Raw genomic sequence first — 15861 nt, forward strand, 5'->3', positions numbered from 1 at the left:
AATGATTTCTGCAAGTACAAAAAAATCAAAACAAATTTCCTAATCAATTATTGGCAACTCGCACGCTCCATGTTGTTGGGGGGGGGGTGTAATCTAATAACAAAGGAATGTTTCTATATATGTGGTGTGTAGATTGGTAAAGTATTCTGCACAAATGTTATGAGAATGTACCAAAATTCCCAAATAAATTACTAGAGCCAAAATCCAGTCTCCCCTTTTTGAAGAACACAATAAGATTTATTATTGATACTCATTGAATGTGGGATAGTGTAGCAACAGTTTTTTCTATAGAATGGTAGAATCAAAGACGGTGGACTCTAGCTGTTATGGAAAATGAAATAATTGAAAGTAATCCAATGAAGGAAGCTTTTTGTAATGACATATGTCTAGATCTGTAAATGTTCCTCAACTCAGTGCCCTTCTGATGGTTTGCATAAACTACACAGCAAAAGTAAAGAATAGTGGGAGTTGTATTGAACACCTCTAGAAAAGGCAGGTGTGGGAAGCCAAAATAAAACTAATTACATCTAAATATATTTAGGGCTATGTGGATCAGGCCAAAGAATTTCAGAAGAAAATCAACTTTTGTTTATTTATACCAAAGTCTTCAGTTGCGTAGATGATGAAAAAGAAATGGATCAATTCTAAAAGAAAAGGTGTGCCACAACAGTTTGACTGTCCTGGTGTGAAACTATAAAAGGAACAGAGATTATTGCTGGGTTAGGAGGGGAGAAACAATGGTTTTTTTGTTTCACTTGGCAAGGAGGTCAAGAAAGACAAGGTTGCATTGTATCAGGTTATCTGTTTGAGTTTATATGCAGATGTAATCATATAGAAAAGCAGGCTTTGACTCAAGGAATGAGGGTTGTGAACATGTGGGGTAAAGAATTTCAACAGTTAAGATAAGAAGGTGACAATCATATTGCTTGAAGAAAAAAGCAAAGACTTGGTTGGAAAGGTGTAAAGAAAAAATGTAACAACAGGATTATATTTTGTTAAGAATCCGGTGGCTGGGAGAAAGGCAGGATAGTGGAAAAAAAAAAGAAAAAAAAAAAATGAATGAATGAATGAAGGATGAAAATATGACCAACAGAAACTTAGATAATTGAAAGGGAATTATGAAAAGGAGGGTTTTCTATATTTTGCTCAGATTTTCTATACATGACTCAGCTTTGTAACAGTTTCCAGACCTGGGGCTGGGTGGGGTCACACTTTTACCCTTCAACTTTTCTTTGTTCACTTCCTACGGTATATAACCCTTAGAGTCCAGCGTCCTTCATCTTCACTCGGGGAGCTGCACCCCAGTCCGGAGCTTTGTTTATCCAGCACAGACACGGATTGCATCCTGGGATAGCCTGGCTGTGAGGGGATGCTGGACTCCACCAGCAAGGCTGGAATGCTTTTCTGCAGTAACCATCTGCTGCATAATTTACCAACAGTAAGCTTATCTTGAGAGCCACATGGTGTAGTGGTTTGATGTTGGATTTCAATTCTGGAGACCTGGTTCAAATGCCCACTCAGCCATTAAAATCGACTGGTTGACTTTTGGGCAAATCCCACACTGGCATCGTCAAGAGGAAGGCAAAGACAAAAACCATTAACAAAACAAACTTGACAAAAGACCACTATGTAGGTTGGTTTGGGGTGCTTGGGAGTTGGAAACAACGTGGGAAAGCACATGCAACACCAAACCTATCTCACAGCAGTAATGTTGACAACTTGTTTCAGTACCAAATAAAGACATTGGGGGCCTGGAACTACAACACATTCCCAGAACAGAACCATACTTTGACACATCATGAAAGGGCATGATTCACTGGGAAAAAGAGAAGAAAATGCTCAATAAGTGTAAGTCGTAAGAAAAGATGATGACCATATTATAGATAGTATCAAGTTTGGTTTCTAATAAAATTTTGGGTACATGCGGTCTGTGCTATAACCCCTGACTGAACCCATAGAGGAAGACCACCATAACCGGAAAGACCCACGTAGCAACTCACCATGGCAAAGGCGAGTCCCTAAAAAGCTAGAATTGGGAAATTTTTACCTAGGAAGTTTGGAGTCGCCAAACCGAATTGCCACTGCTTGCCCAAGAAAGACAAGAGGCTTCACACCTGATGAGCCAGTGACAGGCTTAACGACTCAAGTAATCAAGTCAGATGCCCCTCTGAATTGTGTCCAGAACCTAATGCAGTGTGCAACACATACTGCGCTTGGCTTAACAAGCCCAAGCAATCAACACTTTGTCTAACAAGCCTCCTAGCCTCCGGAGACGTGTCCGCCCTAAGAAGGAACCCGGGTTGTTAGACCTCCGGTGCTATCACACCAGGTTGCACTGGTCCATGCCAGTTTGAACTCTGATCTTACTCATGCGGCACTCTTACACACACTCCTGCAGACATGATCCACTATCCATCCAAGCGTTGTCAGACTTCCAGAGAAGAACTTCTAAGGTATATTCCCTAGTGGTGCCTCTCTTTCTCAAACTATATCCCCAACTCACCCATCCCTGCTGTAGCATGAGGAGTGTGTGGTGTGTGTTTTGCTCCCCTTTTGCTGTGCGGTTTTCCTGTGCTTTAATAAACTTAACCTTTTAATTGGACCTAGTGGGTATCAAGCGTCTCCTTCCTCTTGGGGTTTGCTGGCAAAACCACTGTATACACGGTTGGTGACCCATTTCTGGCGCTGTGTTGGTAGGGCCACCTCTAGGCTATATTTGAGCTAAATTAAAATTCCCCTAAGCAGAGAATTCCTAATAAGATGGAACACATGGAGCCAGTTGGCAAGACCTGAAGCAGGCGGTTGATGACAGAGGTTATGAGGGTTTTCTTCTCATTCATAGATGCCCCAAAAGTCAAACTCAGCTTGATGAAATGTAACAACAACAATAGTACCACAAACCCAGAGGAAACTGTGGAGAGGCTTTTTAGATTAGTCTAGACATAACAAAACATACATACCCTAAGTAGAAATATACAAAGGCATCATGTGGCCTACTACTGCGTTTATCCAAGAGGGTACGATATGTACTTCCAAGGCATGTAGTGCCACTGGGAGGTCCAGGATGTGGACTACACAGAATGAAACCCAGAAGATGGGTGGCACGTGGCTGGGCCCATCTCCCCCGGCAGTGCAGGAGGGGTGCATATGTACCGTTTTTGCTGGCTCCACCATCCCAAGGCGTGCCCTCCAGGGAGAAATCCCAGGAAATGGAGGAGCAGGAGTGGTTGGATGTGCAAGGGCCAGTTACTCGTGGCCCCCAGGATCCTCCCAGAGGAAAACATGGGGAAATCGGCAGCAAAGGGGTGTGTACAAAACCTTGCTGGCTACTCTCTGGCCCTGGGTTTTCCTCAGGAGAAACCTGAGAATGGAGAACACATACAATGCCTTCCTGCACCAGGTATAACACGGTTAGTGATGCCACGGTTACATATAGGAACATTTGTTTATATTGTTGTTCTTCAATAAAAGTTAATGTGATAGAACTTCAAAGGCCTTTTACATTGTTCTTGCATTAAATTTATTCTACTGCTATCGTTTTAAACTTCCTTTAGACCTGTTTTGTTAAACTTAACAATTTCAGTCGAAGGAATTATGAAGGAGGTGCCAAAACACAGGCAAGCTGCATGTGCTTTGCACAAATAAAAAGAAACATCTGATAAGAACATGAACAAGAACACTCCACATGTAGAGTGTTTTTCGTTTGCTAATGCAGCAAACAGCCTTTTTCGTCCTTTTCACCTGGCTCTGTGAAACCCAATATCTGAAAAAAGAAAAGAAGAAAAAAAGAAATACATTTGTCCTGAAGAAATACTTAGTGTTCAGATAGAATGTCTACCGCTCATAAGTTTACTTTTTGCTTCACATTATCACAGATACCCCTTTACTTGAAGCAAAGACCGTTTCTCAGTGCCCTTCCCAGACGTTGGCTGGAATTCACACCCAGGGACATAATATGCAAGAATCAACACTAGGGGTGTGTTTCCACTATGATTAAAGCAAATCGTGGATCAGGGTAATAGACCATTGTTCTCATTTGAAACCAGTTCGACCTACTTTGATCACTTTTTGTTGCAAGAAAGCAGGTAAACACACACAAAAACAGTTTTTCCAGACACAGTTTCCTACCAGTTCTTTTGGAAAAATAATCAATTCTGAATTTTTGTTCAACAATGAAATGACGAATCTGAATTGCAATCATTCTGGAGGGAGGGACTATGGCAGAGGGGTATTCCCATCCCTCCTCAGTTTTTGTAGATCTACCATTCCCTCCCTCTCAAGCGGCATTTTGCTTGTGGTGGACCTATACGGGCGTGGGTTTTAAAAATAAAATTGATAGAAGATCAAGTTATGGATTTTGCAACTACTTGCAATCAGTGAGGCAAGTAAAGGCTGCAAAAACCAGTGAATCAAATGTTCTATCAAGTTTTTGAAATAAAATATGTTCCTCCCCCTCTCCGTCCCCTGGACCCCCGTCCTAACTTCCAACGCTTCTGTCCAGGGGGAATTTCCAAACGTCCTCCATTCGGAGCCTGACTAGGAAGCTGAAGTTATATGCCCTGTGTTTTTTAGCTGTGGGGTGTGTGTGTGGGGTTGTGATGTCCCCCCCCATTTTTGGCTGCCAGTCCTCCATTTGGTGGTGCAAGTCTCCATTTGTGTGAGACATCCATCAACCCTGGCCCTGGGCGCTGGGAGCCAGTTGAGGTCAACAACACCAACCCTTAGCTAGGGATACCCCTTCTGTGGACTCTGGGTTCCTACAGAACTAACCGCCATAGGTCCCTATAGCCACTTAACAGGCAAGTAAGTGCCTAGTGCGCAGTAGGGGGATTTACCTGATAAGAGAGCCAGCAAAGGACTTAGGGGTTCAAATCCCCACTTACCTAGGAAACCCCATCTTGGAGCTCTGGGTTTCCTACTTAACACACAACACAAATAGGTGTCTTGCAATAGGGGGGATTTACATCGAGTAGAGACCAGGCTGGGTAAGTCCCCTTGACAGTGGACAAGGACCTGAGACAAGGGTGTTTGAACCCCCCCACTGAGGCCATGGAAACCCACTGGGTGACCTTGGGCAAATTTCGCCACTTGCTCCACTCAGCCTCAGAGGACAAGCAATGGACACCTCCTTGCTAGGAAGCAAAAATTGATATGCAAATGTTTTTATGTGTGTGTGTGTGTGTTGAGAGAGAGAGAGAAGAGAGAGAGAGAAGAGAAGAGAGAGAGAATGTCCCCCATTTGGCGTGCAGGCCCTCAATTTGAGTTGGTTTGGCTGGGAAAAGAACCCACTGTGCCCGGCCACAGAATTGACTGTCCCCCAACATCCATGTATTAGCTCACCTCTCTGTCGTTGTATTTTTTTATTGTGTTGTTTAATAAGATATGTTTAATTGTAAACAGTTTAATCCTGTTTTAGGGGGGGGATTTGGGACATATTTTTGTAAATGTGGGATTGTAAAGTGTTTGTGAGCCAGCCGCGTTGATTGTCTCGTTACAGAAAGCCGGATACATAAAAGTTTTTATTTATTTATTATTTTATTTGTTCTCCCCCCTCTATCCCTCGCTGGTGACTCCTCGTTGGCCCAAATCCCCTTGCCATGGCTCCCAGGTGACTTCATGCAATTGCCCCAAGCCTTAAAATGTGAGAGGACAAGGCTCCAGTGCTAAAAGATTCATATATATATGTCGATTCATGCTTCTTAGTCCTGCTCCTAGGGAGGACCTTGTAGTCCTCCTAGACAGAAGGTGCAAAATAGAGGGTGTGCCTGGGAAAGGAGGAAGATCCCTGGTTAACCCTGACTCCTGACCTGGAGTCATGTTCCCCAGTCTTTCCATGTTAAACAATGGGTGTGAGAGTGGGGAACACACCGATAGGTTGTAGAGGGGATGGATTCCCCAAACCTTTTAACTTGGGTCCCAACCCCGGAACTAGGATGACCTGATGTCTTCACCGACAAGGAGGAAGGCTCCCCCTTCTCTGGATATGTCTCCACTTACTCTTCCTCTTGATTGATAGTGTTTGGGTGGCAGAAGTGGTGAAAGGTGAGAAGGAAGAGGAGTACCCCTAATCGCCACCCGCGGGGATCCAAGTCCCAGTGGCCGCACCAAGGAGGAGGAGGAGAGAGCAACCCTGCCCCTTTGAGGCACCCCTGAGTCAGAAAAGACCTCCTCTTAACCAACTCAATTAATGGCAATTATATTGACAGTAGTGCAAATCAAGTGAGAAAGATAGTCGTGCGCAGAAAGACATGAATTCATGGAATAATAATAATGCAACTGCCATGTGGGAACAACACATTAGCAGGAATCATTCAGGATCTGTGGCAATTGAATCCAAACAATTTCATGCAAGTGGGAATGGCCCCTATGAAAGCGAGATGAATGGAGCTTCCTCTAGATGGACCAAGTAAGTCACAGTAAATGTGAGGCCATCCTTTTCTGGATTTCAATGTCTTGTAATTGGTTGTTCTCACTTCAGCATTCTAAAATACACAGAACTCATTCATGCCTTTGGTTTTTCTGCTTGAGGGGTGGTTAATAGTCATGGTGGGCATGCTTTCCCTCCACCCCCCTCGCTCTTGCACTGTATGACCACACCACACTAGGGTTAGGGTCACAAGACCCCTGTGAATATGGAACCACAAATAACAAAAAAACCATGTTTTATTACCTTGAGAGGAACACATCTTTAGGAATCTCTAGGTCCTCCAGTGCAACTCTGTGGTCAATGTCCAACAGACAGTAACCAGAAAATTGCACTGGAGGAGTGCTAAAGCCTGCTCTCTTCCCCCAATATCTCCATTGTCCCCGGCGGGCAGATATATATATAACACTCCCTCCCATCCATATTTTGCGGGCTTTGAAGTATTCCAGATTTTGGATTAATCTGTTCTCTCTAGGAATAGCTAAGGTCTTCATGCAATGCTATAGTCAACGTTAGCTGAAAGTTGTACGAAAAGACCTAGAGGTTCGTAAAGACACTCCACTAGGTATTTGTAGCCTCCTCCAGTGCAATTTTCTGGTTCTGTCTGTTGGACATTACCACAGAGTTGCACTGGAGGACCTAGAGATGCCTAAGAGGTGTCCTCTCGGAAAACATGTGTTTTTGTTTATTTGTGGATTTCCATATTCAACAGGGTCGTGGGACCCAACCCTAGGGTTTGTGTGTGTGTGTGTGTGGTGTGAAGTTCAGTCCTATGAACTATAATTAAATTGTAAAGGACAAGGTGAGAGGAAAGAGACAGTCTATTGATAACTAAAATGTATGGGAAACCGCTATGGCCCATCGCGGTATTCAACATGATGTGTGTTTCCCCAAGGAGACTTATTAGGCAAAGGGAAGCAGGAACAACTGACTAAGGAAAGTGGATTGTGGAGTATATTATTTGATGCTTTAGAGAGAGGGTTGTGTTAGAAAGACTGAGATCAGGAATAGGTAGAGAGTCCTAGTGTTCTCCTCGCGCTTTCCCGCTTGCTTCGTTGCTGGCAACGGAGTTCAACAGCAAAGTAGTTTGGCACTCAAGTAACTCAGCAGGGGAGGAGGTGGGGGAGGGAGCAGAGGCCTGGCCCGTGCCAGTAAGCTCAGGCAAAAGCAAACGGTGCAGCTCCTCAGCTTGGTGTGTGTCTTCCTTTTCACGTTGCCATGTTCAGCACACTCTGTGTTGCCTGGCCACCTGTGTCCCATTTGCGCTATAAGTTGGGAAGAGTATGTAGAGGTCATGTGTATGCCTGTATTCCACAGTTTCACATTATTTTATGTCCCGTAACTTGTTTGATCGGTGATAGATTTTGACTTCCTCTATATTGGGGCTGGGGACCTGTCGTTTGCAATACAGGACCCTGGACAGGGACTTGGAGGTAGGTGTGGACCTGCTGCGGGTCCTGCTACTCTGGAAACAGGAAGCCCCGTGTCCTACCTCTCCATCCCTGTATGCCCACTTTGACGGCATCTCTCTGTCAAGACACGTGGCCACTTTGTGTGATGGATGCTGTCTTACAAGGTGGATGCTGAGGGGACATAGGCAGGCAAGCAGTGACAGTGGTGCCGGAGGGAGGTAAGGGCAGGCAGTAGTTGGAGACACTACACATGAGGTGGTGGGTTGGGTGTCAACTGGGCCCTGCCCATAGGCACCACTAGGAGCAGATTTTATACTGTTACTTGTATCTTAGTTTCTTACGGATTGGAGTATCACCACTATCTGACAGACACACATAAGACTCTTCTTGATTGCCTATGGAATGGCAATGATGGGCAGCAAAGAACTCATTCTATGCTGCTCGTATTGCATCGCAGAGTCTCGTCCAGCAGAGTGTTCAGGGGTGGGTTAAGGAGGTAACCCAGCGATCTTCCACCCTGAACCGAACTAAGTTGTGTGACCTATTAATGATTCTTTGCTGATAAATCTCTCAGATAAGGACTGATCTTGGTGCCAGTTTATAACAGGAAACGATGAGAGAGAGTCCAGTGACTCCATGGCTATGTAGACGGATCACTCTGAGCTTGTAAGACCGTGAAGGTGGACAAGGCTGATGTGTAGGAAGACAACATGCCCCCGGATTCTGGCCATCTGGTTGGCGCTCAGGAGGGGAGCAGGAAACTTTGCTCAGGCTATAAGCACCATCCCTCAGGGGGGGAAGTTCCATCTAAGCTTAAACAAGGGTGGTTAAACCATTCTGAAGAAAACCCTCCTGGGCCCGTTGAGCGAAAAATTGCAGACGGGTCTCCTTATTAACATTCTGGGGCAAGGTGATCAAGAAGGCAGCTGGCTTCCAACTCCAGGTTGTCTTGGATGAAGCAGATGATCTGAGACCCTTCAAACGGTTCAGGCGGGCTATGGAGGGAGACTGCATGGTCGCGTTGCTCATGATCTCGTTCGGGCATTGGCGGGAAGTGTGACCCTGCTGGTGCTCTTGGACCTCTCACGGCATTCTATACCATGCCATGGTATTCCTCTGGAATGCCGAGGGAGTTAGGATTGGGGGCACTGCACGCCAGTGTCCAGTCCTCGTGTAGTAGAGCCAGATGGTGAGGCTGGGGGGATAGGTTGCTCCTCCAAGAGAGAGCTGAATCTGGGCATCCCTAGGGCCCATCCTGTCCCCCATGCTATTTAAATGTACATGAGCGCGGGAGAGTCATCCAAGGACTGGGGGGCGGTGTTATCAGTCGCTGGATGAGACCAAATCTATTTTTGAGTCTCCGACCTGGCAGTGGCCAAGGGGCATCTCTCCTCTAATGCCTGCCTGGTTGGATGGGATGGATGAGGGGAAACAACTCAAGTTGAATCCAGAGAAGCGGAGCTACAGCAATAGGATCCCGGGCCCAGGCAGAGAATTTGCCAACCGGTCGGACGGGGTCACACTTCCCCTAAGGATGAGTGCGTAGTTTGGGAGCATCCTAGATCATCTCTGCAGGTTGTCAGCTCAAGTAGATGTGACGGCTAGGAGTGCTTGGTATCAACTTTTGGTGATACTCCAACTGCGCCCCTACCGGGCCCAGAGGACTTGAAGCAGGGTACTGGGCACTGGTAAATGAGGGCCGCCGGGCCTTGGGGGGACGGCCGGTGTTGCCGCAGGGGGGGCCCCCCCGCGGCGGGCAGGAAGCCCTGTCCGGCTCGAGCGGCCCCAGAAGGCCCCTGCGCGGGGCCGCTTGAGCCGAGATTGGCAGGGAGGGAGGGCGGGAAGGGACCCGGCCCGCACGCGGGGATACAGGTCCCCAGCGGGCTGCTGCGGGGAAGGCACGCTGATTGGGCGTCATTTGAGGCGCGCCCGTGATTGGGTTGGGAGGCCGGGGGCGGTTGGGCCCCATTTGCCGGCTCCCTTGGTCAGTGGGGCCAGTAAAAGGCCCACGAGGCGAAGGGGAGACGGGCGCCATTTGCATTTGGTCTTGAGAGCAAGGAGTGTTGCGTGCGCGCGCGGCCGCCGCCGGCCACCGCCGCCGCCGCGCCGCCGCCGCCGCTCACCTCAAGCGGCAACCGGGGCTGGCACGCAGCAGTCAGCTGCGAGGGCACGGACAGCAGCCACTGGGGGCCGAGAGGGCCAGGGGTGGCCCAAAAGGGCTACATCAGCTTGGTCCCCCCCCACGCCTTCCTGGGGCCTTGAGCTGCTATATACCTTCGGCTGTGGGACAGCACTGAGGTGGGGCTGCTTTGTGTGTGAGTTGCCTGAGGGGCTATTAGAAACCAAGGGCTGCAGCCGGGGGGGGGGTGTGTGGTGTGTGTGTGGTGTGTGGTATAATATTATATTAGTAATAATAATAATACAGTTTCCTGGGTCATGCCTCCAGGGCGTGGCGGTGCCCATGAACGCCGCTCCCGCCTGCCCAGGGGGCGTCGGGCCAGCCGGAAGTCTGGGCTGAATTGGCGCCCGGACTAGCAAAAGAGACCGGCGGAGGCCCCACGCGCGCCCCCGCTCGGCCAAGAAGCGGAGGCTCAGCCCAGGCCCAGGCTTCGCGCGCAGGACAAGGTGAGGCTCTGGGCAAGCATGGCACAGTCATGGCTGAGTTGATCAGAGAGTTCGAGCGAGCAGAGCTCAGGCGTCGCCACCGGCAAAAAGAGAGGAGGAAGGCGGAGCGTCACCCTTCTTCGTCAGCAACTCCAGCGCGTCTCGGAGGCTCGGCGTCCTCATCGGGCGTTCTGCCAGTTCGGGGATTCTGTTCAACGTCTCCTCCGCAGCGGCCTCCCCGGCTACCACCAGCTGATGGGCCGAAGCAGGGAGGAGGCAACACCAGTCCTCCGCGCCACCTGGCAACGAGCGACTGTGGTGGGAGTGCTTGGGGCCCACTTGTCCAGGACCACTACGGGCTGGGAGAGGGGGCGCTGATCCGGGGCAGCCCGCGTGGGCATCGGCGCGGACCAGCGTCCTGGGCACAAGGGGTTTGGGGTTGACCAACGGGGCCGTTGCCCCAAGTTTTCCAGGGGTGAAAACCCGCCGGGCATCCATCTTCCCAAGAGATCCGGAGAAGAGCGTACGGGTTAGTTTTGTTGATGTTTTTCCTCTCAGGCGAAGGGGGAGGAGGCAGGGGCTGTGTGTCCCGAGGAAGGACAAGAAGGTCCCAAGCTCCAGCTGAGCGCACCTGTCGAATGGGTGAGGGAGGGGGTGTTATGGCAGTGGTTGCCATGGCTCCCGAGAGGGGGTGGCACTCTCAGCCACAGGCAACGGCCTCAGGGCACGGTCCTTGGGGGCGACGGCGGCTGGCATGCCTGGATGCAGCCTTCGTCAAAGGGCTTCACAGAGTGGTTTAGACAGAGGGGATCTCATTGAGAGCGCACTGGTGTTGAGGTCGGCCTCATGCAGAGCCAGGCCCTCAGCCAAGGGCAGGGGGAAGAGCGGGACCCCAAGGAGGGCTCCTTGCGGGGAATTAATCAGGAAAGTGTGTGCGCCCCCGGTGCAAGTTCGAACAGTGCTGCGAATGTGCTTTGGCCCCACGCCAAGATAGCATGGCCTCGCCCTCCGGATCCCAACAGCCCTGCGCTTGGGGCGCCACCCAGGCAGCTTCCGGAAAAGGGAGCCCAGCTCCGACTCCGGAAAGGTGGGGGGGTCCCAGTGGAGGCCCCAGCTGCCTCGTTGGGTTTGGGGCTGGCCAGCACCCCTGTCGGCCGGATGCCCTCCTCCCCCTGCTTCGCCGTACCCGGGAAAGCAGCCTCCCGGGGGTCCTGGGTTCCGGCTTCACGGGGGTGTCAGGATCCCGGCGGAGGGCGCCCAGGCTGCCTCCGATGCGGGAACCTTAAATCGGCCAGGGGACATGCCCCATGTACGAATTGAAAGGTCACAAAGAGATTCAGTTGGCAGGGTGGCGGGCCCTTTCCTGTCGCGCCATGCGCACCTCAGAGGTCCCCTCTGGGGTGGTCCCCAAAGGGCCCCTGGGAATACAGGGCTCATCCACACCTTGTGCACGCCCCCGGGGGGTTTCGGTAATGACGCCTCCCGCTGGGCTTTGCTCGTCCGCTATGCCACCTTTGACCTAGCGGTCAGGTTGGTCCGCTCCTGCGGGGGGGGCCCTATGGCCAAGTGTGACATCAATCGGCATTTGTCTGGTGCCGGACACCCTGATGTGTTCTGCCTATGGGTTTCAAGGGAGGGGCAAGGTACTTCGAAAGGCCATGCCAATGGGCTGTTCTGTCAGTGGCTCAGCTTCGAAACCTTCAGCACCTTCCTGGGATGGGAGGTAAAACGCAGGGCGGCTTCACCCGGGTCCCCATATCTGGAGATTCCTTTTCTGGGTGAAGAACACTCTGACACATGTGTCCAAACTCCTGGCCACGTTCCGACCCGGTCGGGAGTAGGAGTCCCCGTGGCCCCCAACAAGACCGAGGGGCCCGCCACTCTCCCACCTACCTGGGATTCAGCTTGAGCGGTGGCCGGTATTTCCGTACTCCCGCGTGATAAAGTAGAGGCGCTTCCACCAAGATGGGCCATGCTCTCGGCTGGACAAGGCGACTTTAAGGGAATCCAGTCTGCGGCCCCTCATTTGCTTGCAGGGTGGTTCGCCAGGCAGAGCTTTTGTGGCAGGTTGGCACGGATACAAGGGGTCACAGCTGCACATCACATGTCGCTGACCGGGCGTAAGCAGGGACCTGGCTGTCTGGGAGGGAGTGCTCAACCAATTCAATGGGGTGTCCATATGGCAGAGATCCTGGGAGCTAGGCCAGGGCGGCAGGTACATTCTGATGGCGCGGGAGTGTTAGGATTGGGATTTATTTCCAGGGCCATTGGTGCGCCAAGCGGTGGCCGGGCATTGGGCCAACAGCGGGACATCATAGTGACTCACCTTCCTTGAGGCTGTCCCAATAGTGGTGCCATCCACTTTGGATGAGGCTTTCAGCAACAAGGCTGTCACTGCTTCTGGGTGACGACCAGGCCTGTGGTCAACATCATCAACCGCCAGAGTTCCAAATCTGAAAGGGGCATGCACTGTCAGGCACGTCGTGCTTCCGCTGCTTACAAACGTAACACATCACCTTCAGGGCCCGTTTTGTGCAGGTTTAAAAAATATGTGGCAGACCTTTTTCCCGTTTTCAGGACTCCCCCCCAGGTTTCGTCTGCGGGCCCGAGGCAACCCCTTGCCCACGCCTTTTTCAGGAAAGCGTGGGAGGTTTGGCAAGCCGCTGTGATGCAGGGCATCCCTCAAAGCCGTGGCGCCCGCCACTACTCAAGGCCTAACTATAAGAAGCTATGGCGAAGCTTTTCAGGGCTTCTTCAAGTCAGTCAACTTGCCCGGCCCACTGGCCTATACGTCCCCCACATCGTGCTCAGATTCCTGGTGTGGTTGAAGAGAAGCTGGCACATCACCACCTCGACTATGTCGTAACATTTACGGGGAGGTCGTTCTTTGCCAAGCGAGGGACAACCCAGAACCCTTGTGCCACCTTCCAGTCAAGAGGAAGCTAGAGGGGGGGAGGCGAGCACACCGATCCAACATGGACGGGAGGAGACCCATATGGTTCGCTCTCCTTGTGACAACTGGGAGACAGCTTGGCCTGCGGTTTGCAATCTCCTCCCGGAGGCGACCTGTTTCAAAGCAGCTTTCATCACGGCTTTCGTCGTTGGTGCTTCCGGATAGGAGAGGTTTGTTCTGCCTCCAGGCCCGATGGATCGGGGCGACCCTTGGCAAATGAATAGATATCTTTTGCACATATGTGTGTTTTAATTAGTTTCTTCACAGGTCTAAGACTGACCAGATGGGGAAGGAAACAACTATTGAACGGCACTGGGCTGATGAAATACAAAGCCAGACCTCATGCATTGGTGCCAACCTCTACGTTCGATATCCGGCTGTTTTTGATATGCTAATAAAGTTTGGCCCTTTCCTGCCAACATGCTGTGCTCATTTGTCGCGGTGGCATCCTCTAAGGCAAATGAGGCCACCCGCTCGGCGGGGAACGGCCCCGGTTGCCGCTGGGTGATGCCCCCCCCCGCGGCGGGCAGCGACCCTTCCCGCTCGAGCGCCCCAGAAGCCCTGGCGGCGACAGCTTGAGCCGCGATTGGCCTGGAGGGAGGGCGGAAGCGGGGACTTCCGCCCGCAAGCTGGGACTACAAGGTCCCAGCGGGCTCTGCGGGCGGAAGTGCACGCTGATTGGGCGCGTCATTAGAGGGCGCCGCCCGTGATTGGTTGGGGAGGCGGGGGGCGGGTTGGGGCCCCCATGTGCCGGCCGCCCATTGGTCAGGTGGCCAGTTAAAGGCCCACGGGCGAAGAAGACAGCGCCATTTCAATTTCGGCTCACCCAACCACGCCTACCCTATGTGCATTGCTTAGTGTCACAACGTTGTGGGGCGTAGATAGGTCGTGGATCTGGGGGCGTGGTTTCCAGGGCTTGCGTAGCACGGGATAGGGAGTCCATCCGGACATGGAGGGGTGGTGTGCTCCGAGCGATGCCGGGTTGCCATTGCGGGGGCAACTCGGCACAGCTCCCGCTTCCATTGACCAAGGGATATTTAGGCATTGATGCGCGTTAAAAATATGGGCGATCAATCGACAAAACGGTTGAGCGAAGCATTAACAAATCCCTTGCCATCCTCGAAGCTTTGGCCTTTGAACCAAGCACAGGTTGGTTCATTCCCCCGCAGCACTTGGGGCTGATTGAAATGACAGTCCAAACTAAGGCTTGGTGCCAACCCTACGTTCGAGATCCCGCTGTTTTTTGAGATGCTATTCAAGTGTGCCTTTCCTCCAACATGCCTTGCTCATTTGTCCGCGGTGGCGTCCGCTAAAGAAAGGCAATCTCTCATTTTAGATTTCTGTAATGCGCTCTACATGGCTACCTTTGTACCAAGTTCAGAAGCATCCAATTAATTCAAAATGGCAAGCACTAGATTGGTCACCGGAGCATCAAGGTTGACCATTTAACACAATCTAAAATCTCTGCACGGCTGCTGATTAGCTTCTGCAAAACAATACAAAGTGTTTGGTTATTACCTTTAAAGCCCTAAATGGCTTGGGCTGAGTTACGTGGGGAACGCCTCTCCGACACAATCTGCCCTGCACTCCAGAATACTGGGAAGAAATCATTAGACTACGAAGGTAAATACCAGGCTAGTGACCACTTCCCACAGAGCATTTTCCGCCGTAGCCCCCAAGTTGTGGAATGATTTGCCAGAAGAGATCCGTCTCATTACCACCGTAGATACTTTCAAGAAGGCATTGAAGATGGATCTCTTCCGGCGAGTCTACCCACCAAAACTGCTGTAAAATTCTCACCTCTGTCAGTAGTATATGTTTTTTATGGAGAGTCAACCAGCTGTATTGTATTCATTGTAATGTAAATATATATATATATATATATATATATATATATATATATATATATATATTATGCTATGTATTTAATATTGTTAAAATATGTTTTTTATTGTTGAAATTTGCTGACTGCTGTAATCCCGCCTCGATCCGCAGGGAGAGGCGGGAAATAGAAATAATTTTTTATTATATATATTATTATGTATTAAAGTGTATGTGTTTGATTTGATTTGCTGTTATGATCTGTGGTGGTAGAGGTAAATATTCCATTTATTTATATCCCACCTTTTTTCTTTCTTTTTTTCCCCTCAGTTTAAGGCAGCTCACAGAATATCAACACCAGAATAGATTAAAACCAGAGTGAATTAAAGACATACAAAAATACCCAGTAATCATATACAAGGGTAGTTTTTAAAGCATCTAAACAATCTTTAGAAATAAAACCATGTAAAAATGTGTTAAAAGACAGGATATAAAAATAACATGCCATTAAAAGCCCTTTGCAGTCAAATCCTAAAAGTATATTGGATCAGGAAAGTTAGATCAATATGTTCAATTACTTACCAACTGAAAACTGTAAATTAATCTGGTGAACTGCACTGTGGAGATTTTCACATGGGGACAGGATA

This window comes from Sceloporus undulatus, chromosome 2, assembly GCF_019175285.1.
Source record: "Sceloporus undulatus isolate JIND9_A2432 ecotype Alabama chromosome 2, SceUnd_v1.1, whole genome shotgun sequence".
NCBI classification, from domain to species: Eukaryota; Metazoa; Chordata; class Lepidosauria; order Squamata; family Phrynosomatidae; genus Sceloporus; species Sceloporus undulatus.